At 43.9% G+C, this 25,743-nt stretch overlaps 1 protein-coding gene across 1 annotated transcript in view; it reads left to right on the top strand.

Moving 5' to 3' along the window:
• ATXN10 (ataxin 10) overlaps positions 1-25,743 on the top strand; it is a 154,497-nt gene that overhangs the window by 86,004 nt on the left and 42,750 nt on the right. The window lies entirely within an intron of this gene.

The following is a 25,743-nucleotide window of genomic DNA, read 5'->3' as shown; positions in this document are numbered from 1 at the left end:
AAGTTGAAAAAAATTAGGCCGTTGTGATGCATATCTTTTTAAAATGCTGCCTAAAACAGAAGAGGCTGATTTAAGCGAAACCAGCTGTAAACTGTTGGTACTTAAATGGATTAAAGTATAATCTGGCTTTTTAAAAAAACACATCTGTCTGGGATGTGGGTAGGTGTGGTCCTAATTTTAAGCAGGTGAATGGACCACATAAGCCTTTAAGAGTCTTCTGACTCCCAGGTTTTTCTGATTTTTAAAAAATTTCCTATCACTTCACTTTATGGTTTAAGTGAGCTGAACAACAAAAATTAATCATAAAAGATAATATTATACTCATGACAATTACAGAAAAAGTGAAATGCTTGAAGTTATAGGTAAAAAAGTAAATTAATTTTCTCTGTCTATACTAGCTTTTGTCGTGGCATTCCTGAAGCTGTTTTGGTAATTATTTTCTTCTTGTGTGTCTCCCTTGTCTGGTCTGTATTTCTTTCTTTAGGGCCCGGTACCTTAGCTTCCTATTCTCTGTGTGTACATTACCTGACCGAGGGCCTGACCCCCAATAGGTACTCAGATATTCATGGACGCTTCCCTTTTCTAGACAGGAGGGATGACTGTTTTTTGCTTAGCTTTGTAATAATGATATAACAGGTAAAATCGATTATTTCACTCAGAAGTAAATGCAGTAGAGTCCTTTTCACTGTTGTATTTTCTTTGCTTAATATTGCTAATTACACACACACACACACACACACACACACACACTTTGAATGTAATATCTTTGAATGTGTCTCTGCACTAAACTTGTTCTTTAAATAAAATAGTATTCTCACCCTGATTGGCTCAGTCATAATGAGGCGGTGAACTTGTTAGGCCCTCCTAGATAACGCCTAGACTTGGTCAGGGCCAGGCTCTTCCTTCCAGTTTCTCTCAAGCTGGCTCATGAAAAGCTGGGCCAGAGCATGTATTTAAGGATCCACTGAGTACGTGGACTCCTAGAGCAGGAACTGAAGGGCCTCCAGGGCCTCAGGAACTCTGAAACGGTCAGGAGCCAGAGCCGCTCCCACCGTCGCCCAGAGGCCACCCCGCCTCACACTCCGCCCTCCGCCTGTGCGTCCAACCCAGCGTCCTAGCTCTTCAGACTTCCTTCTTTTTTCCTTACAGCACCGAGCGGCCACCAGCCTGACTCTTGGTGCATCTTTACCTCACTGCTCCGGAGCCTACCTCTGACAGGTCACGTCCCTCTGTGTCTTGGTTCCAGATCTTAAGAAGAACTGTGTGGCTTCTCTTGGGTCAGTTTCCACCCTTGTTGTAGCTCCCTCACTACTCGGTGTGGACCCTGGACCAAGCACAGAGGCATCCCCTGGGGCTCTGAAATCCAGAATCTGGGCTTCCCTGGTGGCGCAGTGGTTGGGAGTCCGCCTGCCGATGCAGGGGACGCGGGTTCGTGCCCCAGTCCGGGAGGATCCCACGTGCTGCGGAGCGGCTGGGCCCGTGAGCCATGGCCGCTGAGCCTGCGCGTCCGGAGCCTGTGCTCCGCAACGGGAGAGGCCACAACAGTGAGAGGCCCGCCTACTGCAAAAAAACCCAAAATGGTGAAATGCAGAGTCTGAGGCTCCACCTCACGTCTACTGAATCAGAACCTGCACGTTAACAAGATGCCCGGGTGGTTTGAATGTACAGCAGAGTTGAAGAAGCACATGTGTCGCCATGGCCACTCCTGCACAAAGAGCCGCATGACACTGTTTCCTGGAGGAGGAGGAGGTCGTGACCGCGGCCGTTCAGTGTGGAAATGACCTGGCCTGTGGCCAGCCCTCCCTCGCTTTCCCACCCTGGCACGGTGTCATGGGGGTCCGGGGGTGGGGTGCAGGAAGGTGGCGGAAGGGCGTATCCGAGCTCCAGAGTGCTCAGTGCAGAGGTGTGAGGGGGAGGGTGGGCCTGCTGTGACTGGAGGAGAGCAGGAGGCAGTGGCTGCAGAAGGAGATTCTGTGTTTGGAATAAAGGTTTGGTTAGGGTTATGGAAAGCCTTTGAATAAATATCAAGCGAGGAATTTGGAGTTCATCCCTCTCGTCACTTCGCTTTGACACCTGGGCAGTCCTGCTGCCCTTCACCTCCTAGGCTTTTGCATTTGCTCTCCTCTCAGCCTGGTTCCCAGGGAGTTGCATGGCTCGCTCCCTCATTTCCTTGAGGTTTTTGCTCATCTTGTCAGCGGCCTTTCCTGCCTCTCCTCCCTTTAAAGTTGTCTGCCTCCCGCAGCCCCGCTGCCCGCCCACTCCTTTGGCACTCTCTCCCCTCCTCTGTCACACTTGCTGGCGTCTGTCGTACGATGTGTTTATGTGATGTTTGGGGTTTTGTCTGCTCCCCGTCCACGCCGATATTCCTGGAATGTAAGTACAGTGAGGGTAGGCAAGGACCATGTTTCTCTCCCTCACTGTTCCAGTGTCTAGATTGGCACCAGGCATAGAGTAGGCTTTCATTGCAGACGTGGTGTCAGCCGCGTTGGGTCCTCTACCACCTTTTCCTGCCCCAGTGTCTTCTAGGCTCCCCTTGTTGCCTCAGGCTGCTAAGCGTTCTTGGAGAAAATCGCAGTACCTGACTAATGAGCTCCATTCCAAAATCATGCCAGCCAGTTTTCCCTGGGCCTTTCCAGGGCCCTTCTACTCATCATGAATCCCACAGTGCTGGCTTGAAATCTTTCCCTCAAGTTCCGCAAGGGGTCCAGACCACTTCCACTGTCTACTGTAGCTCCCTGAACTGAACTTCAGACGCCTGCTCGTTTTCTAAGTCTGAATTCTCTGCATCGAGTCATCTTCCCCTTTCCCTGCAGTGGGAGGAGTTCCTTTCTTCAGGAACAGATCCACCACCATCCCCTTGGCCCCCAGCCTCCTCTCACATGGGTTCTCACCCTGCAGCTCGTCCTCGCGGGGGCAGGGCACGGGTTAGGATTTGGTGGAAGGGTTTCTGCCAGCAAGACTTGTTCATACAAAATATTTGCAACTACTCTCCCCCCTCGTGTATTCTCGGACTTTAAGTCTGAGCTCAGAAGTCCTCTGCATCGGGCTCATCCAGGTTTGTTTGGCCTTGTCTGCAGCCTTCACGGTCTGACCTGCTGTTTATTATCCTTTGTCTTTCGCCAGTGGTACTTCTGTTTCCCTCTCCCATCATCCTTTGTGGGCAGATTTAAGTTAAGATAGGGTTTTCTCTTTTTTCGGTATCAGACCCTTGCGTGCTTTGCTGAAGAGGAACCAAACAAGCTTTTAAGCAACCAAGGAATTTATTCAAAACTGTGTTAAAATGAGACTCTCTGGATGGAACAAATAACACAGTTCCAAAACCACACATATATTTAGTAAGCTGTGTACTTACTTGAAGTTCACAGACACTTCTGGTCCTCACACATGCTGTTGGGTTCTCCGCGTCAAACAACCAGAATGTCAACCCCATGTGCTAGCACACTGGCAACCATAGAAATTCCTGTCCATTTTAAACTTCATTGGATTTTGATTGCAAACAGCCTCACATCCTTAGTATATGCTGTTCGGTTAATTCTCAACAACCATTGTTTCCAGTAATCCTGTTCTTTACAATGTAACTGATCTTATGATAATTCTTCTATTTTGTAAATGATAAAGTTCCCTTTCAGAGATTTTCAAGAGCCATGCTGATAGGAAAGCAATGTAAAGGAAAGTACGTCTGCCTGTAGAAACACCAGCGGATCAGAGGAGATTCCCTCCGAAGACTGGGTTGGTCCTGGAGCCCACCCCTTCCCAGAGCAGTGGCAAAAGGAAATATTAGACTTAGTGCAGGGATGATAAAAAGCAGTAGGTTGCTCAGATAATGGATAGAGATGCGGACAGGAGTCAGGCGGGTCTGGGAGCCAGCGGGAGGGGACCGAGAGCTGGGGAGGCCTGGCAGGCTTCTCAGTAAAGCCGACTTCATCAGCGGTTACGGAGGGAGGATAATTCATCCGTGCATGGGTTTATCTTGGAGGTTTTGGGGAGCATTTAACTCCTTAACCCCAGTTTCATTACAAGAAGTTGCTGTAGAGCAGGGGTCCCCAACCCCCGGTCCACAGACCGGTACCGGTCCGTGGCCTGGTAGGAACCGGGCTGCACAGCAGGAGGTGAGCGGCGGGCAAGCCGGCAAAGCTTCATCTGCCGCTCGCCATTGCCCCCCATCGCCGCCTGAACCCCCCACCCCACCCCCGGTCCGTGGAAGAATTGTGTTCCACAGAACCGGTCCCTGGTAGCAAAAAGGTTGGGGACCGCTGGTCTAGAGGCTCGCACTGGGATGAGTGGTATGAATGCTGCCGGCTTTGCCCCTCGTTTCTACTTGCACCTTGGCACTGCCCAAGTTCTCCCCGCTTGGTTAGTTAAGTCTTCCGTGCAAATGTTTCAGAAGCCCCTTATGTTATAAATCGCTCCTCAGACATAAATTATTTCCTAGCAAATTGCTAATCTTGCTGTTCAGAAATATTGGTTGTTTTCACAAAGGCACGACTAAAAGGGAGGCATTCTACATGAAAGTGGTCCCTGTGCATACAATGTGCTTGGCCAGGAAGACTCAGTTACATGCAGGTGGCATTTCCCCTTATGTTAATTTATCAATTTAATATGATCTCAGCAGTATTCTCAGGTCTTTTTCTGGAGCTAGATAAGTTTATTATCAGGTTTATTTAGATGGATAAATGAGCAGTAATAGCCCAGATATATAAATGTAAAAACACCTGAAACCTACGAGCATTAGGAGAAAACATGAATGAGTTTGTTTACGTTACAAACTGAGAGTAGAGAAAAGCTTCCTATATAGCTCATTCTCTATAACAGAAAAACTTGATAAATTTAAAGATACTTTTTTTTTTTTTTTTTATAAATTTATTTATTATTTATTTATTTTTGGCTGTATTGGGTCTTCGCCGCCGTGTGGGCTTCCTCTAGCTGCAGAGAGCAGGGGCTACTCCCCGTTGCGGTATGCAGGCCCCCCACTGCGGTGGCCTCTCACTGCGGAGCACAGGCTCCAGGCGTGCGGGCCTCGGCAGTTGTGGCTCGCAGGCTCCAGAGCACAGGCTCAGCAGTTATGGCGCACGGGCTCAGCCGCTCCACGGCACGTGGGATCCCCCCGGACCAGGGATCGAACCCGCGTCCCCTGCATTGGCAGGCAGACTCCCAACCGCTGCGCCACCAGGGAAGTCCCTAAAGATACTTTTAAAAAAAAGCCTTTGCACAGCACAGAAAAAGTAAGCAAAGTAAAAGGATAAATGACAAAGTAGAGGAAAATATTTACAACTTAAATCACAAACAGAAAGCTAATATCCATAGTACGTAGTTTCTAAAATTAAGAAAAAGACCAGTAGCCCGATTAAAACTTTATAAAAGAATAATTTACAGAGAAATAAATGCAAGGAGCCATCAAACTAATGAAACAATGCTCAATCTTGCTCATAAAAAGACAAATGCACACTAACCTATACACTGAGATGCCATTTCTCACCTATTTGAGAATAAGCATGATTGGCACGACTGTGCGGCAGTAGACATTCTCATATGGTGGGAATGCAAAATGGAACAGTGTCCAGCAAAATTAAGACATATTTACTCTTTGACTCAGCAGTCTGACTTTTAGGAAACTTCCCCAGAGACTAGGTTAAGACCGTTAATTGCAGCTTTATTTACAATTCTAAGATGTTAGAAGCAACCCAGTGTCCCTCGGTCGGGAGTTGTGGTTTATCCATACAGTGAACTATAAGGCATTGTAAACATACGTGAGGTGGTCTTCTCTGTATTCCGAACATTCTGCAGGGTGTGAAAGCAGCAACCACAGAAGATTTTTAGAGTATGCTGTCTTTTGTGTTATACAGGGGGAGAAATATGAATTCCATATGTTTTCAAAAAGAAACCATGGAGGAATAAACTATGAACTAATTTTAAAAAATTGTAACTTTAAGAGAAAGGGACAGTGTGGAATAGACAGGGGTGGAAATTAGAATTCTCTAGAGGTACCTGTTTTGTAGTATTTACTTCAAAATCACGTGTGTGTTTTACTTAATTAAAAAGTTGCATCAGAAAGAAAAAATACAAATGCAGTTCTTCAAATAAAGGAAAGAAAAAAGGGAGGGTGGGAGGAAGGAATCTATCACACAGAGAAAATTATTTGGAGTGATTTTAAAACATCACATTTTGACTTTGTCGCTCTCCTGGGATATATCCTAGGAACAAAGGAGACACAGAGAAATTATAAACTGTATTCTGGGTAATATGGGTATTGTTATTCTGTATATTTATTTACACGTGTATATGTTTACTTATGTCCCTGTACATACCACATACTTCACATTTAGGGTAAAGAGAATTAGCAATTGTGTTTATGTGGTTAGGAAGCAAGATTTTCAGCATAAAAGAGACAAATATAAAAGCAAAGAAGTTAAAAACCCTTAGTATAAAGTTTGAGTTGGAAATAACCGTATGAATTCATGATTGGTAATTATTCCTTCTAGAAAGTACATATTTTCTAGCTTTGTTCACTGAAAAGGGCTATAAACAGCGAGCCGCTGTAGCATCCAAATTGCGTTTTCTTAATACCATTTCTCCGAAAAAGGAACCAGGGCTCCTTAGAGAAATAGCTGGTTCTGGGTGGAGCATAAAATAGGGAAGATGTACCTTGGACATACAGATGTACAAGCAAGTTGTCAGAGACTACGTGGGGCTGTGTCACAAGGGCATAAGTGCCTACTTGAAAGAGTTGACCACTAGCCAAAGGTGGGATGGTTTTAGGATGGAAAAGAAAAACGACTGCAGTGGGTTGAAACACATCGAATACATAAAAATCCATCACAATATAAAATCCATATAAAAATGTAAGAGTTCTTTTGAAGGTTACTAAGGCACTAATTCATTATTATGAAAATTGATAAATAAAGGGAAAGAATGCAGCATTTACCCTGCCTTTCAAGTTTGAGCTCTGTGTCAGGGCCATCAAAGAGTTGATGAGAGACACTTCTTTATAGAAGGATTCCCGCTAATAAGTGAAGAAGGAAGAATATAATAAGAAAATCACCGTTTTACTTTTGCACCCCTTAAAGAAATATTGGATTTAGGTAGCCAACATCAATAACTGCTAAAGCCCATTAGGGTAAAAAGCTGATACGGAGCTGTGTAATGGGTATCTCTGGCCCCCAACACCAGAACCCACTGATCAGTCACTCAAATGAGAAACCGGACATTATGTACTTCTTGGTGTTATGCATAAGGCGTGTAGCATCCCTTATGAAGTTTTTTCTTGCTAAACTGAGTTAATCGGAATTAAATCAAACCTCTAGATCTAACTACCAGTTTAGATAAAATATAAGGGATAGAGAGGTGTGATCAAGACATCAATGAAACACAGTCAGCCAGTCCAGAGTCCAGTACAAAGTCAGCCTGTCTTTGTACAAGACAAACAACCAACTCCTTCACTGATGGGTGATGTGGAGGAGGAGGGCAGAGTATCTTACAGACTTAAGAAGACACAGGAAGCCTGGCATCCCCATGCTGGCTGGAGACTTCAGGCGCTGCTTTCAAGAAGCCAGTTGTAAAAGGACATTTTTGAGATGTTCGTGGACATTGGAACGTGGACTGGCTGTTAGATGTTACTGAGGAGTTACAGTTAAGCTTTTTAGCAAAATAACGACATGCTGGTTATTTTTGTCAGGCACTATCTGTTAGAAATACTAAAGGATTAGCCAGTGAAATGATGTGATGTCTGAGGTTTATTTTAAATACTCTAGGGGTGGAAAGTGTGGAAAGAGGATAGAGAAACAAGATTGACAGCGTGGTAACTTGAAGCTGGATAATGGCTATGTGGTATTTATTACACCTGTCTCTCTACTTTGTGGTATGTTAGGAAAGTTCCACTAAAAAAGGGTTTAAAAAAACCTTTTAATTCCTATTGTTGACCTTAGATTGAAACCCTTAGTGGGTGGGGGGGATCGCTGTGGAATCTGAACCACAGCTTCATCGGTAGAATAATATCTGTAGTGCGTGTAGTGCCGGTCCCCACACACATATATACACGTTTTAATTGTTGTATTCATAGACAACAGTTGCCACGTTATCTGGTTGGTGCAGCGCCCTGTGCTAGGTTGATAGGGGAACAAAGGAGGAAATGGTTAGAATCCCGGCCTGTGAGAAGGAGGGAAGGCCTCCGCCAGCACCGTGTAGGGAGAGCGGAGATTGCCTGGGAAAGGAGGCACTTGGACTGGGCCTTGAGGAAGCTGGGTAAAATTTAGTTATGTGGCAATGAAGAGAATATTCAAAAGGGATGAATTAACACCAGCAAAGGTAGAGAGGAAGAAAAGCAAAGAGTGAGCGGAATTAACCAGCTTGGTTGAAGCTGGGGGGAGAATCTTGAATCTTGAATAGACTTGGTCAAGAAAAGTGGATGGGGCCAGACTCCACAGGACCTTGGAGCCGGCTTAGAGCAGCTCCTGGCTAGAAGCCATGCCTCTTTTATTTTGTCTCCCTGGGTAGCCTGGTATAGTGCCCGCTTGGTACTCAGAAAATTTTTGTTGAATGAATTTACTCTGTATACAGTGAGGGAAACTGACCTGAATAAAAACCTGTAAGAGCGTCAAGAAGTTTAAAAAACATAAACACTTTTTCGATGGAGCACAAGGTATAGGTATATGTTGGTTGAATAAAGCGTAATCAACTTTGCCAGAAGTATTTTGCTACTCTATAAATGCATTTCTAAATGAGGATGCCCAGATGCAGTTTCTCAGAGCAGGCAGTGTCCCAGATGGTAAGACTAACAGCCGGTGAAGTGGATTTTAGGGTTTCTGTGCTAATAATGCTGTGACTTCTTGAGAGCTTACTGTGTGTCAGGTCTGTGCGTTATACTTGTCTTTTACCTATGAGAGGTATTACCCCTGTTTCACAGATGAAGAACCAAGGTCATAAAAGTAATTCACCCAAACCAGTTGTAGCAAGTATGATTTGAACCTAGATCTGTTTGAATTCCATCCTAAGCAAAGCTTTTTTAAAATGTTGATTGCAACCCATTAATGGAATATGAAACCAGTTTAATTGGTCATAGCCAGAATTTTTTTTTAATGAAGCAGGATAAGGTGGAATAGAAAATGTTTCACGTATCACCTAAGTATTTAGCAAGAACTACACATGTTGTAATAAACATTGTGGCCAACTGGGACAAATTATGTGAGAAAGATGGGGGGAGGTATGTGATGAATACGTGCGTTGACAGATGTACCCACACACGTGTGTTTCTGTATGAGTTTGTGTATGTACATTAAGTTCCATATAAAATGTATTTCTTACTATTTCTTAAAGTCCAGAAGTATTTACATAACATTGCAGAGGGCTGTCTGAGCTGGAGGGTAGCCAGGCTGGGCTCTAAGGTGTCCTCGAATGGACCCGATATAAGGGCTCTCCCCAGAGCACGTGGCCAGCCTGGGAGGGACACGCCCGAAGAAGCTCGTCCTGTCGTGGGATGGCAGGTGTGTGAACCTGAGAGCTCATTGCTGCCAGGCCTAGCAACCTCACACTCTCCCTTGCCTTGCTCTTAAGCCAGCGTTTCCTTTGATCACATGACCTGGGAATGCCCCGCTGCTTCCCTCACTGCTCCTGGTATGGCCTTTCAGAAACTGTTAACTTGGAAAAAGGAGCCCACCTTCCCATACAGAAGAACTTTCATCACTTGGGAAAATGGTAGGTCAGCTGTTTGGCATTGAACAGAGTTTGCCCACCTTTAGGGGATCACGGTCTCTTAGGGCCACCTCTCTTCAGGGCAGTCGTAGCAGCATCCCAGCAGGACTCCAACTTGGACACCGGATCCCTGAAAGGCCCGTGGGCCATTCCAGCTACTCTGGCAGCTCTCCCAAGAGGGGCATCAGAGCCCAGGGGACCACAGACTGTTCCATCTTCTCTAGAGTCTTCCCAGGGCTGCTCTCTTTTTTCCTCTCTTTGTTCACAGCAGAGTTAGAGAAGTTCTGGAGCACACACATGTGCTGCGCGGTCTACATCCTCTGCGTGAGTGACATGAGTCTTCTCCCAGCGGTGAGGCTCTGCTGTGGGCAGAGAACCCAGCCCGGGAGCGTTCCCGGAGACCCAGTGCTGACTTGCTCCTGCAGGCAGGCTCTTCCCTCTGACTGCGCTCACAGAGTAAGGAGAGCAGAGAAGCCTTCTTTCTCCATCTCCCCCTGAGCACTGTTCCTTTCTTCTGGGCCTCTTTTTTTCTTTTTAATTCTCACACAGTAAAGTTGACTTTTTGGGAGAGTATACAGTTCTTTGAATTTTTTAAATATCTGTGTAGATTCATGTAACCACTGGTACCACAGTCAGGATAGAGAACAGTTGCATCGACCCAGAAATCTCTCTCGTCCCATCTCTGTAGTTACACCCTTTCCCCACCCATAACCCCTGGCAACCAGTGATCTCTTTTCTACCATGGTAGTTTTATCTCATTTGAAGGTTTCGTATAAATGGAATCATGCAATATGTAACATTTTAGGGCTGACTTCTCTCACTTATCATTGTGTCTTTGAGAGTCATCCAGGTTAACGAAAGTGAATTCCTTTTCATTGCCGTGTAGTATTCCATTGTAGGGATGTACCACAGTTTGTTTATCCATTCACCCTTTGAAGAACGTTTCTGTTGTTTCCAGCTTTTTGGCTATCACGAATACAGGTGCTGTGAACATCTGTATACAGGGTTAAGTTTTCATTTCTCCAGGGTCAGTACCCAGGATTGGGACTGCTGGATTGTATGATAGTATATGTTTAATTTTATAAGAAGATACAAAACCATTTTCTAGAGTAGTTGTTCCAGTTTACATTTCCACCAGCGATAAATTAGAATTCCAGTTGCTCCACATCCTCGCTTGTACCTGGTATTATCAGTATTTTCTGTTTTAACCATTCTAATAGGCATGTCGTGGTATTGCATTTTGTTTTAGTTTGTATTTCCCTAGTGGCTAATAATGTTGAATTTTTTTTTATGTGCTTATTAATTTGTCATCCTTATATCTTCTCTGGTCAGGTGTCTGTGCAGTCCTTGCCTGTTTTTAAATTGAGTTGTTTTATTGTTGAGTTTTGAGAGTTCTCTATGTGTTCTAGATACAGTTTCTTTGTTGCGTATGTGATCCACAATATTTCCCCTCAGTCTGTAGTTTGTTTGTTCATTTTCTTGGCAGTGTTTTTGTCATAGCAAGAGTTGAATAATTTTGATGAAGTTCGGTTTATCAGACTTTTCTTTTAATAGATCTTGCCTTCAGGGTCATTCTAAGAACTCCGTGCCTAATTCAAGATCACAAAGATTTTCTCCTAAAAATTTTATCCTTTATGTTTTACATTTAGGTCTATGTTCCATTTGAGTCAGTCTTGTGTAAAATGTGAAGTTTAGGTCAAATTTCTTCTCTTTTTTGCCCAAGGATGACCAGTTATTCCAGCACCATTTGTTAAAAATACTATCCTCTATTTTTTTTTAATTTATTTATAGTTTATTTATTTATTTTCGGCTGCACTGGGTCTTGGTTGCTGCGCCCGTGGGCTTTCTCTTGTCGCGGAGCACAGGCTCTAGGCGTGCGGGCCTCAGCCGTCGTGGTTCGTGGGCTCTGGAGCGCAGGCTTAGTAGTTGTGACGCACGGGCTTAGTTGCTCCGCGGCATGTGGGATCTTCCCAGACCAGGGATCAAACCCGTGTCCCCTGCATTGGCAGGTGGATTCTTAACCACTGCACCACCAGGGAAGTCCCTATCCTTTGTCTGTTGAATTGCATTTGTACCTTTGCCCAAAGTCACATGGTCCCATTTGTATGGATCTATCTCTGGATATTTGCTTCTGTTCCATTGATCTCTGTGTCTGACTCTTTACAAATACCGCGTTGTCTTGATTACAGTAGATTTATATTAAGTCTTAAAATTAGGTAGTGTGATTCCTTCAACTTTGTTTTAGCCTAAACAGTTCTACTTTCTTTGCCCTTCCATGTACATTTTAGAGTAGCTTATCTATAACTATACAGAACCCTGGTGTGATTGTAATTGGAATTACGTTAAATCTGCATCTCACTTTGGAGGAGAATTGATATCTTTACTACGTTGAATCTTGCAGTCCATGAACAGCAAATGTTCTTCTCCTTATTTAGATATCTTTTGATTTCATTCATTAGTGTTTCGTAGTTTTCAGCATACAGATCCTGTATATGCTTTGTTAGAATTGTATCTAAATATTTTACTTTTTGAAGGGAGCTATTATAAATGGTATTTTTTTTTTAAGATTCCGTTCCTAGTTATTCATTGCTTGTATATGGAAATACTATTGAGTTTTGAGTGCTGACCTTGTCTTCTGTGGCCTTGCTAAACTCACTTATTCTAGGGGTTTTTAAAAATAGATTTCCTGAGATTTTGTACACAGATAAGCATATCCTCTTTGAATAAGGATGAAGTTGTGTTTCTTCCTTTCCAGTCTGTATGCTTTTATTGCCACTTCTTGTCTTATTGCACTGCTAAGCCTTTTCTGATTATGCTGTGATGTCTCTCTTCCCTCTTCTCTGGGAGTACTGAATGGAAACAGAAGTCACTTTTTACTGAATGGAGAGTCATTAAAACTGAAGAGAAAAAAATAATTACAAGAAAAGCAAAACCAAAAGAAAAAGAAAGAAAATGGCCTGATGTTTAAAAAATATATATGACCCACCTATCGGAAGAACAAGAGAAAAATAGTTGTGTTTATACTCAGGCATATTTGTATGTAAACATATCCTCTTCTGGAATTAACTTTGGAGCATTCTTATGCCAGTCCTTTCTGGGTAGAAAGAATAGCCAGTAGAACTGAGTTGTAAGGAAATGTAAAACCGTACCTGCAGACCATCTTCTGGCCTTTTGGACAGAAAGGACCATTCTATACCATGTGTTCCAGTCGCCACCATCCCAATGCATGTGTGTGTCACAGACCCTCTGGGAAGCCCTGTGACAGTCCTCTAACATAAGGCGTGGGGCTTGCCCAACGCATTGCCTGAGAAACATGGCGAGTCCCCACCACCTACTGACATCTGTCAGGTTGTGGCCATAACTCTATGCCCAGTTCTCATGGCCGTTTGTCTTGTGGAGAGAGAGAGCAGATGCTGCGCTGTCTCTTCCAGTGTGTCACAGTCTTAGAGTTGAGATAGTCCAGGGACAGTGAGGGAGAGCAGGCAGCTTGGGCGGGGGAACTCTCAGGGTCTCCCAGCCCTTCTTGGTGGAAACCAAAGCTGCCTTGGAGGAAAAGAAACGCAGCCGTTTTGTTGAAGGAGGCCAGTCTGGTCAGACTCCAGCTGTCCTCCTGCCGTATCTGCCTCACCTGGTCCTGACTGGAGTGGTACAGCAGAGAAGCCAGTCCAGGGGATCGTCCAAGTCAAGTTCCTGGAAAGGAAAAGGAAATTTTAAATGGTTTTTACCAAATGGGGGTGGTGAGTGGGTAACATTACACTAAACATTATGCTTTTTTTCCTTCTCTACTCCCCACTCTTGATCATTACAAATCGCTAGTAACCTGTTACCAGCACTTGTCGACCATGCAGATCTTCAGAGCCCGCCATTTCCAGAGGTTCTGATTGCAGCCTGGAGCCACCTTTGAGAAACACTGCCCCTCAGTCCTTACCATCCTCAGAAAAGGAGGGGTGGGGTGGGCAGGGGAGAAGAGGTGGATGTGCGCCCACGAAAGAGCGTTTGGGGTCTGCGACACATCACTCTTTATTTCTACCTGGCAACGAAACCCGTAGCTCACTGGTTCTGAGATGGGGCTCCGTGTCCATGTCCCTGTGCTCACGTTCTGGACCTCAGCGTAGGACTGTGTGCTCCCTCTGTAAGTGGCTTAGTTGAGATTTTATAAGAAATTAAGACTAAAGTTAGAAGATAAAAACATCGTGAGGGTTTATAGAAGGGGCATGCCCTTGCCAAAAGTTAATAGTTAGCCCGCAGTTAACTCTTTTCAATTTGTTCAAACATTTACTTATTTGCTTGTTGAATCATTCAGAAATAATTATTCTATAGTGTTTCTATTTTATTAAAATATAGTTAACACTGGAAAATGTGGCTAGAGTTAGGTGAATGCCAAAGATGGCTTTGGGCAATTTTAGTCTGTGTAATAACACCTTTTCCCCTTAGTGTGACTGTTTATAATACAAATACAACTTGGAGTTTTGTTAATGGAAGTTTCGTGAAACACAGAATCTGAGTAGTTTTCATTCTTAAAGGTTTTGTCTCTTTAGTGCCTTATGTGGTGAGCATGGATCTCCAACTGAGTTAACGTAGTAATACCAACAGTAGATGCTTAGGGGCTGTCACTCAGCCCCTGACAACAAAGGCTGTGAGGTGGAATTAGTAGCCCTTTGCTGTTGATTGGAAACCTGGAGCTTGGGAGATTCTATGGAGCTGCCGTGGGCACCCCACAGCCCTTTGGCTCCACGTCCGGCCTACACATCACCTGTCTGCTTAGAGGATGGCCTGATCAGAGAGCCCCGGGCTGCGTATCATCACCCTTGAGCATGTCTTGTGATGTTTCTGAACTTTAGTTTTCATGTCCTTAAAACCAGGATGGTAATAGAGTCTGTAACAGAGGGAATACGCTGCAGAGATTAAAACACCCACTGTGTAAGGGCTGCAGGGGCTGTTTCTATTCTTTTCATCTAAAACCTAAGAAATGTGGACCATATTTTACCTGAATCTTAAATTTCTTTGTTAATAGTAACGAATCTTTTTGCAGCTTACAAAGCACTTTCACATGCACATCATTGAAGGAGGTTTGCAAACTAGTCGGCTTTGTTTAGAACACTCTCGAGAGCCATGGTGTGTGTGGAAAGAAATCGGTGGTTGATGACAGCCCCTCCGGATAAACTCTTACAGAGAATTGTACAATAAACCTTCCTGTTTCCAGAGAAGCAAAAATGGCTTCCAGTCAGTTGAACATTCTACAGTGCTGTTTGTCTTGGGACTTGGAACTTGTGCCTGTGTTTTGTGCGTTTCGCAAGGTGAAAGTGAGAGTGGACAGCTCCTGCCATTCTGGTGAAGAGTTGAGCATCTCCAGGGTTGGGTTGTATCATAGCCCTTCTGTTCTTTCAGCCAAAGAAGAGAGGATAAGTCACTCTTCTTTACAGAATTGCATAAATAGGGGGAGCAGTAGGTTTTTGAAAGGCCTTTACAGGACAGTGATTAGACTGTGCAGGTATGATGTGTGATAAGTATATTTCATCTGACCATCCTTCTCTTTTTTTCACCTTTAAAAACGTTTCCTTTCAGGAAAGTTCACGTACCATAGCCATACAGTTTTTCATACAATTTGCAGAGATCCATGAATTCCCTGGGACCTGTTTCCGGACCTCATAGTTAGAACCCTGCTTTCAGGGAATTAAACTGTGATATGGAAGAAAAATCTGGACTTAAAGCCTAGGCAGGCCTGATTCTAAATCATAGGTGCTCAGATGCTTAGTAGCTGTGTGATTTGGGGCAGGAATAATTGAGCCCCAGTTTTCTCAGTAGAGAAAAAGGAGAAAAATAATGCAGGCATTATATCTTGCCAGGGTTGCTGTAAGCATTAAGTATAATATATGTGAAGTACATCATGTGGTGTTGGTATTTGACAGTCACCCCAAGATCCTAACTACCGCTGCTACTGTTTTTAAGCATTTATAGTCCATTAAATTAGTTTTTGTGCCAGAGAGTCTGAGACAGATGTAAGTTTTTTAAAGGTTTATTGATGGGAGGGACTGTGTTTTTCTCAGCTTTTTATTGTCACATATCATTTTGCACGTAATTTCTTAGTAAATGTATCAAGTTGAACTTACTGAACCAAGTAGTATTTATGTCAGTCGAATAGTGGGCAACGTTGAACTTGGATGATTTTATGTATATGAGCAGTAATCTTAAATAAACCAAAATGCTACTTTTATATTTTGAAAAATAATTGATTTGGATTTTTCTCTTGAAATTTTACTGTGTCGCTCCTAAGTAGTACCTTTCTTACTGAGATCAGCCAGCTTTAAGGAGGAGTTTGTCATACTTTGCTACCTACTGAGTAGCCTGTAGTGATCAAGGTTATCCAGTTAGCAAGAAGTACAGTTTAGTTTTTATTACATACTTGTTACCGTAGCTGGAGTTGGGTGGGTGTTTAAACCTTCGTGAACTCAAAATTCTTTTATGATGATGGAACATTTCATGTTTTAATACTCTTCTTACAGAGTATGTGTTTAAATATTTTACCAGGTATGTGTTTTTTACAGGTTCATATAATATATAAAATGCATTTCTGTTCCAAGAAAAATATAAGTGGTAAACAGTTGGGAGAGAGCTTGCATATTTCCCTTTATTATCCTGTCTGATGATTAATGCATTCAGCTATGTTCAGCCTCACGTGTAACCAGGTTAGTGTTTAGTTTTGGTTAGGCTGTTTTCCTTGTGAGAACAAAAATAGCCTATCCTGTGCCCTGCCTGTCTTCCAGATGGAGTCTGCATTGTTTCCACATCACGGTACTTAACGTAAGGTCAGATTTTCTTGTGAAAACAGATTTTGGCTTAACTGTGTGTGTGCACTTGCATACACCCCTGCACACCTGCCTGTGCGCTTGAGCTCCAGCAGCTGCTACGGTCATGGGTCTGATTTCAAGATGCAAAAGAGAGTGGACGTTCTGCTTTGTAGCATACAAGTGCCGAAGCAAGTTCTGAATACACGGTGGATCTGCATGGAGACCATGAGGCTTAATAGGAAGAGCATGAACTTTCAGATCCACTGGTGACCTTGGACGAAGCCCTCAGTAGCTGAGTCTCCGGTTCTGATTAGTGTACCTTAGTTGATTATTGTGAGGATTTAATGCTGGGGCTGGCAAACTACAGCCTGTGGGTCTGTTTTTGTCAATAAAGTTTTATCGAGACACCAGCCATGTTCCCTCCTTTCGTGTCGTCTTGGCTGCTCACATGCTACACCAGCACAGTTGGGTAGTTGTGACGGAGACCACAGTATGGCTTGCAAAACCCAAACTGTTTATTTTCTGGCTGTTTACCGGAAAAGTTTGCTGGCTCCTGATATAATGCAATAAAAAAATCATGGTTTGAGTCTCAGCCGTGCTACTCAATACCCATGACCATAATCATGTTCTGTAAGCTCTTCATACCTTCTGGTTTTCCTCTATAAATATTACTTATCCATCCATTCAGTGAATATTATGTGCTTGCTATGAGTCAGGCATTGTTCTAGGCTCAGGAAATGCAGCAGTGAACACAATAGACCCATATACCTGCCCTCCTGGAGCTTACGTTCCAATGACACCTACTCAGTGAGGATAATAATACCTCACAGGGAGGATTAGATGAATTAAGGCTTGTAAAAGCACATTTAGAACATTCCTTGGCATGTGCTCAGTTTCGCTGTTATTGTTATGCTAAGTGTAGGGTGGTTAATGTTAAAACGAAGTAGAACCTCAGCTCAGGGTTGGAACCCTTGGAATTCCATGTTCAGTGTCCCTAATGTTTTTATTGAAAGAGTGAATAAGTAAAAGTAAATAGGAGTATACCACTCATTACCCCATATAGAGAGAGAATAGCTCATAAGAAGCTATGTGTAATCTCCACTAAATCAGTAAAGTAGTGTCACTGAGGTCCCAGTTCAGAGCAATGTGAAGTGCCCAGGTTGTTCGTGGTACAGAGGACTGTGCAGATGGAGAAGATGAGAGCAGGAAAAGCAAAACATCTGGTACCTCTGGTCTCTTAATATTTATTTATGGAACTTGGAATTAACTCCTGGAATTTTATGCTCATTCCATATTTTAAATTCTCATTAGACATAAGATCCTTTGGACTTGTGAAGTTATTCGAATCTAGGAGTAGGGAGAAGAAGCACTCGGGAATGTAAGGATAAGCATAGGCTAATATTCTTTGAAGTGGTGACTATGTTTTAAGACTGAAGATTAATATTTAAAAATATGAAATCGATTCTAGTTTCTTTATATACTTAAATATTGGTCATCTAATCAAATCGGTGTTTGCACGCAAGGTCCTTGGACCTGAGTGTTTTACATCTTAGTACTCAGGCATGTATGGGGGGCGGGGTGGGGTAGAGATGATTGGTGAGTGGAATGAATCCGTAGTGGCAGAGGACCTGGAAGCCCCTGATTGTATGACTTCGGGAAAATAATTTTGCGGATTTTCTCATTTGTAAAGTAAGAAGATTGGACCAAATTTTGCCAGGTCCTTTTCAGCTTTAATTACGTGATTTGTGACTTTTCTCTTTAACCGGATTCCCCAAAGTAGAAAGCTTTGTATTGTTTTTCTCTCCTGCTAGAAACTGCTACTAGTTCCTTCACGTAATGACGTGACGCCTTTGGTTCTTCATGTTCTAAGTACAGAACACATAATATTGGAGTAACAGGGCCCTGCCCTTCTTGAGAAGTTGTCAGTTTCCTCATCTTCTTAATCAAGATGATTTCCTTTCATAATCCTCATCTTTTTGATGGGCCACATGATTACCTAAGTCACTTTCCAGTTCCCACATTTTACGATTCCAGAGTAAAATTCAGAAGACTAGAGATGGACTGGAAGACAGAAAGCTGTGTTACTTGGTTTTGTTCTTTTAAGGTGGAAAAGAAGGAGCTTTCCCAAACTAGACTTGCTGTAGGGAGGTGGCTGGGACCCCCGATAGTGATTGCAGGTTCTTAGTAGGCAGCTTTGTTGTTTTCCTGTGATGTTAATGCAGATCCTTTTTCCTATAAGCTCTTCCTTTTGCAGATAACTCTGTAGGAAATGTTTATACCTAAAAGCATATATGATGGGAGATGACCAGTTCAAGATTGCCTTGTATAATTACAGATGTACAGACTAAGACTTGAAATCTGTAGTTTGTGGTGTGTGATTTGGCAGAGATCAAATAAAATTCATATATACTTTTTGAAAATACAAAGAGAAAAAATCATCTATACTTTATTTGAAAACATGCCATTTCTCTGGAACTTCCATTTTTACAGTAATTAGTAATATGCTTTTGAAAAATTACTTGAAGTAAAATGGAAGAGTATACTCCAGTGATTTTACCAATCAGGAGTCATTGCCCTTAAAAATATACGGTTTAAAAAAATGTATACACACACACACACACACACGGTTAATAGTATCAGTGACTTATAATATCTGCAGTATTCCAGATTTATGAAATTCCAACTAAGAAGTCTTATCTACGTAAAAAGACAGTATAATTTTGAACTGCTGATTTTTAGCCTGTTTTTGCATCGTACGTTTTGAAGGCAGAGAGCACAGTGTGAGTGAAGGCCTCCTTCCTGCCTATTTTAGAGGGTTTCTCGTGGTGAAACGTGTTCAGGTAGGTAGTGTGGTGGTTAGGAGCTCTGGTTCCAGAGTCAGCTGGGTTCAGGTCCAAACCCTGGCCATGTTGTGGAGCCTGTTCCTCTCAGCAAGAAGGGACAACAGGACGTCCTACCTCAGGCTTTTGGGAGGATTAGGACGGATAGTTGATGTAACATGAACAGTGCTGGGCAGACACTTAGTAGATATTAACTGCAGTCATTTTTGTTCGCACTTGGTCAGTGACTTCCTTCTTTATCTCCTAATGGAAGTCCTTTGGCACCTTGAGAGCAGTGTGTTGGGAATTGGACTTTCAGTTCTGGATCAAGATGGTGTAGGTGCACTTCTCTGTATTCCTTCTGCTAAGTCGGGCTGGAAACCCTGGGCATTGTATGTAAAACAAGCATAGGGAGACTCAGAGGTGGAGAAGAGGGCAGCCTGCCTAGGGGCCTCAGGACTCCAGGGACAGCCCGATGGTGCATTCTCTGGGTTCTCTTTTTGCCCCATGTTTCTCAGACTGGATGTGAGAGAAGCTATCGATCCAGAAACATGGGTGCAGACCAAAAAAGCCCCCAGGAGAGAAGCGTGCTTTTTCTACCCAAAGGACGAGAAAGGGGCAATTTAGCAAGACAAACTTTTAGACGGTAACCGCCCTACTTCGGACAAGCACCACGGAAAAAAAAACGTAGCCCCCCCGCACCCCATCGGAAAAGGCCGAGTGGGGAGTCTGGACTCAAACCTTCACCCAAATGTAATGAGGTTCCCCCATCCCCCCGCTGGCTGGGGTCAGAGAATACTGCACTTCCATCCCTGCTCCATGTAACAAGGCACCCTTCCTCACGGCCCATGCGTGCTGTCAGTGGAGGCCACGTGGGGAACTGGAGCTCCCACCTGTTCGGGAGCAGTAGGTATAAAACTATGGTTTCCTTCTGCCCGGCAGGGAGGAGGCTGAGGGGGGGACCTGGACCTTCACCCTCACGTGGCAGCAGCAGGAGGCCGCTCCCCACAGCCCTCACTGTCGTGGTGTTACGAGGAGACCAACTAAAACAGGAGATACACTTACGACCCACAGTCTCAGCAGTATACCCCAAATGTTTAGAGTACAATGAAAAAGCATGCATTACACGAAGAACCAGGAAGATCTCAACTTGAATGAGAAAAGGCAGTCTGCAGATGCCAGCACCTCGATGACACAGGCATTAGAGTTATCTAACAAGGGTTTTCAAGCAGCATTCGTGAAAGTGCAACAGTTACAAACAATTGACGCAAATGAAGAAGTAGAAAATCTCAGCAGAGAAAGAGAAGATATAAAGAAAATCCAGATGGAAATTTTAGGACTGAAAAATATAACAACCCAAAATAAAGTGAAAAAACTCATTGGACTGGTTTGGTAGCACAACGGAAAGGACAGAGGAAAAGAATCAGTGACCTGAGGATAGAATATAAAGGGTCCAGTCTGAACAACAGAAAAAAAATAGACTGGAAGAAAATTGTCAGGGACATGTAGGACTCTAATAACGGTCTGACATTCTGTCATCAAAGTCCCAGGAGGAGAGAAGAAAGAAGGTAGGGCTGAAAAAGTGTTCAAAGAAACAGTTTCCCAAATTTGACACACCAAACCTACAGATTCAGGAGAGTCAAGACTGGGGTCATGTTTCCTTCGTTCAGCTTTATAGACAGTGACTGTCCCAGCTCTCTGGAATGTTTATGATCCCAGTTGCCCATCTGTCCTCTTGAGGGGTCTTGTTTTCAGTCTTTTATTCTTTTTTTTTTTTTTTTTTTTGCGGCACAGGGGGTCTGTTTTGTTTTTTTTTTTTTTTTTTGCAGAACACGGGCCTCTCACTGTTGTGGCCTCTCCCATTGCGGAGCACAGGCTCCGGACACGCAGGCTCAGCGGCCATGGCTCACGGGCCCAGCCGCTCCGCGGCATGTGGGATCTTCCCGGACCGGGGCACGAACCCGCGTCCCCTGCATCTGCAGGCGGACTCTCAACCACTGCGCCACCAGGGAAGCCCAGTCTTTTATTCTTAATGACCAAAATCCGCTTGCCTTACCTTAGTCCAGGCCACATCAACCAACATTTTCAATAGAAGCAATACAAGATAGTCTTTTTGCTAAATATCTTATGTTTTCCTAAGCTAGCAATTACCTGGGTAATATACCCAGTAGAATTGAGTGCTGTGTTTACCCAGTCGTGTACATGAATGTTCATAGCAGCTTTATTTGTAATAGCCAAAAACTGGAGAGAGCCCAGGTGTCTCTCACTAATAGGATGGGTAATACACCATGGTATGTTAATCCCGTGCAGTAATACACAACAGTGAAGATGGCAAAGCCACCATGAGGTGCAGAGGTGGGTTTTGTAAAGGAAACCAGACACAGGAGAATGCGTACCGTATGACTCCATTTACCCCAGATTCCAGAAGAGGCAGAAATCATCATCTAAGGTGATGGAGACTAGAGTACCAGTTACTGTGAGGGCTTATCAACTGGTAGGGTGCTGGGATGTCCTCTGTCTTGATCTGGGTAGTGGTTGCACATGTGCAGACATATGTAGAGCTTCTAAAAGCTGTCACACTTAGGAACTGTGCACTTCATTGTAGTAAGTTAAATTTTAAAATAAAATGTGTACGTGTTCTGAAACACAGATATCTATGTAAAATCTTGGTACTGCCTTAGGGATGAAATGGAAGCTCGTGAGCTTGGCCTTCAGGGCCTTCCGTGCAGGGTTAGGTGTGCCCCTCTTCTGCATGCCCATGGCACTTCATGTCTCCTCCAGCTCTGGATACTAATGGCGGGGTTTGCTAGTCTCTGGGGCCTTTTCTCTCTCCCTTCTCCCCACCCCCACCCGGAATTTAGTCAGGGCAGCAAACGTGTCTAATTCACTCCTTAGTCCCCAACACAGGATCTGTCAGAAAGTAGCTATCTTTTAAATTTTTGTCAAATGAATAAGTAGTTGCAGATTAAAAGGTTTTCAAGTGCTCGCGTATTAACAAACAGGGAAATGAGTCGTGGAGAAGGGACCTGAAAATGAAGTGTGACTTTCCTGTTCAGGCTAATAGTGAGATTCCTGGGGGACTGGAGGAATGGCCAGAGTCCTTTCCTGCTGCTCGGGACGGTTCGGGTTTGGCACCAGAGGCCTCGTCCTGGGTCCCCTGAGGCTGGCAACGTGCCAGTCCCGTCGTTCCTGACTGCTTCCGGGCAGGGACCTGCCCCCAGCGTTCCCGGCCCGCCTCACTGGCCCCTTCCTCCCCCTTTCTCTATCCGGAGCACTCTCAACTGTATTCTTGGGATTTTTCCAGCGTATTTAATGTTATTTCAGTCATTATCTCTTTTCCGAAGACCTGAAGTATGTATCCTCCTGAAATTTGTAGGGTGCAATTGAAAAAAGCATGAATTTTAAACTTTAACAAACCTGGGCTTTGCCACTCACTCTGTGGCTGTGAACAAGTTGATCAACCCTTAGAAATCTCATTTTCCTTATCTGTCTGATTCCTACCTTGCAAAGCTCTTTCGAGCACCACATTTTTGCATGTGAAATGTTGGCACGTAAGGAGAGATTTGGTATAGGTGTCCTTCCTCTTTTCCATTCCCATTCTCTAGCAGAGCGAACAATGTTTCTAACGATAGGCGTGTTTCTGGAATGAGGCATCTTCATTCATAGACACACCCCCTCCTGGTAGTCTGCTTCTGAAAGGTGACAGTGGGCCTTCCACGTGACACCTTCAGAGGCTGTGACGGTGTCAGGCAGTCAGTCAGGATTCATGGTTGGCAGGCAGGAGAGAAAAGGGCAGGATGTTGGCCGCCCCCCTTGCCCACCAGTTCACCTGTGGGCTTCATTCCTGCCTGTGCCCAGAGGCCGAACAGCTCAGAGCAGGGCCCCCCTTCTGTTCTCAGAGCTGTTCTTACTCATTCATGATACTCCTTCCAAGGGCGGATCTGTGCCAATGTGTACATCCATGCGTGCCGATCTGTGCCGATGTGTACCGTGACTCCCAGACTCCCAGCACGGGCTGGAGGCTCAGGCTCTCAGCAAGTTTTTTTTTTTTTTTTTTTTAAACACAATTGGCCAGTTGATAAACAGATTCCGAGGCTATATTTATTAGTGGCAAGGAGCTCATCCTAATACAAGGAGCAGTTGAGATTCTGTCTCTGGGTTAAAAATTAAAAGCTGAATGTGTTCAGGACAGAATTCTGTTTGTTCAAGCACTGAAGTGTGACATGGTAGACGATGCGTTATGGGTAGGAATTATACCCCAAGTAGCAGAGGTGGAATGCATATTTTAAAAAACTTGCTCTATGGGTTATTTTTGTTCCAAACGTAGCTGTGCGTGTTGGCGCACATGTGCCAAAACAACTTTTCTGAGCTGCTTTGTTTTCTCTGCCACTGACACGGTTTCCCGATCCCTTTCTAGTATGACTGCTTTCTCGAGTCGTGTCTTGTGTACTGTAAGGAGGCAGCTAAATGGAGTGGAGCTTGAAGTCACGTGCACTCAAGTACATTAGAGAGAAAAGCTTAAGCTTCTGCTTAAAAACAGAGGTGTTTCATCTAGCTCTTCACATATTTCACTGGTCAGCTTTTGACGTTTTGCTTAAACTCCAGTAATGGAAAAATAGCGCTGTGCTTATACTTTTTTCCCCTCATTCTTCAGCTAGTCTGAAGTTCTTTACAAAGAATGCAACAAAAATGCCATAAGTAGGAGGATAAATAAAGAAGATGATGTTCATATCTAGCATTTTCTTGAACACTTCCTAGAAGCCAGGTGTTGTGCAAGACACTCTTTTCTCACCACCTACTTGATGACACTTTGTAGGAGAGCTTTTTGCCTGTCTTCCGCGTGAGGCCAAGGTGACCCATCCAAGTTCACGTAGTGGAGAGGGTGGCAGTGCTTGGGTCCTGCTCCCGCTCTCCTGCCACCGCCCCTGTCAGGTCACAGGGGCTGGGAGTCGGGGCAGTGCTGTGACGGGGGAGGGGCGCCGTCCTGCTGGAGGGGCCTCCTTGTCAGCCTCTGACCCTCATTCTCCTGGACCAAACACTTGGAGATGTCTTATGTTCCAAATCAGTTGAAAATACCTTTCTGACATCCAGCCCTGAGGTTTCTGGTTGCTTCGTGACTGGTCAGCGTGGAAGCAGATGCTTTCTGTGCTTTAGCATTCGTTCACTAGACAGTTTCTGAGTTTCCACCATGGGTGCGGCACTTCCTTCTCACTTAAAACAGTTGCTCTTCTTTCAGTCTTGTAAGCAGAATACAGTAAGCTTCTTTAAAACCAGTTAATTTCATTCATTATTTAAACAAATATTTTATCTGCTGAAGAATTCATGAGAAAATTGCGCTGTATCCAGATGCACATGTTTGCCGAAGAAAAGCGAGCTGTTAATCTTCCTGGAATTTGATGAACTGAAAAAATATTTTTATTACTCACATTGCTCTTTGTACTTCTGGACATTTTAAGAGTCAGTATTACTGTCCTTGAACAGCTTCTTTGTTTTTCCATAAATGCTTTCAGAGCACTGCTGCTGTACCCCATTGGGCTTCACTGTGGAACTGCAGTATCACTCTTCTCTCTGAACCCTTTTCTGAGTATACCTGCTGTAACAGCTGTTACATGCTTTTCTTTTTCGTGTGCTCTTCTTTTCTAGAGTGTTCCGCCTTGCAGTGTCTGGGGGGGGGGGCAGGGTTAGCTGTGGGCTGCAGTCTCTGAACAAGTCTGGGCACCTCGGCCCTCGCTGCCTCCCTGCCATGGCCCTCTCAGCCCTGCACTGGTGCTTTCCCTCCCACCTCCCAGCGTCCATTCCGAGGACTGACAGCTTCTTACCTTGGGCACTCGATAGACTCACTTCATGGGAATGCTGTCCATCAGTCTTCTTAAAGTTGAACTTCTCATCAAGTTCGTCTTTGGTCTTCTCGTGGCTCAGACTGGGACAAAATGAGTAGGTTGGGATTAAAATATTTTATGTATATCTATGAATACTATGTAATTTTAACAGAACAAGATAAGAAATTTGTATATTTCACAGTTAGCAGTATAATTTGTTTTGGAAGTAAGCTTTCTTTTTTTTTAAAGATAATTGCAGCATGTTTTATTATCTTTTTGTTTATAGCAATATAATGAAATCTTTTTAAAAATTTTTTTATACAGCAGGTTCTTATTAGTTACCTGTTTTATACATATTAGTGTATAGATGTCAATCCCAATCTCCCAGTTCATCCCACCCCACCCCCCGTGGAAATAAGCTTCTAAAAGAAGTTACCCTGAAAAATTATCAGTGGGCAGATAATCTGATGATCACTTTAACTTGTAAAGGAAATCTTACCACTGTGCATTTTCAGTTATTGGTTATCTCCTTCCAGGAAAAAAAAAGTTCATATTGCTTACAAATTAATCCACTGGGAATGAGTGCTTACATTTGCCCTTAGCTGTCTGCACCCACCCCCCTGGGAGACCCAG

The sequence above is a fragment of the Phocoena phocoena genome, chromosome 11 (genome assembly GCF_963924675.1).
Source record: "Phocoena phocoena chromosome 11, mPhoPho1.1, whole genome shotgun sequence".
In the NCBI taxonomy this organism is placed as follows: domain Eukaryota; kingdom Metazoa; phylum Chordata; class Mammalia; order Artiodactyla; family Phocoenidae; genus Phocoena; species Phocoena phocoena.
This window is presented reverse-complemented; position numbering and strand designations above follow the sequence as displayed.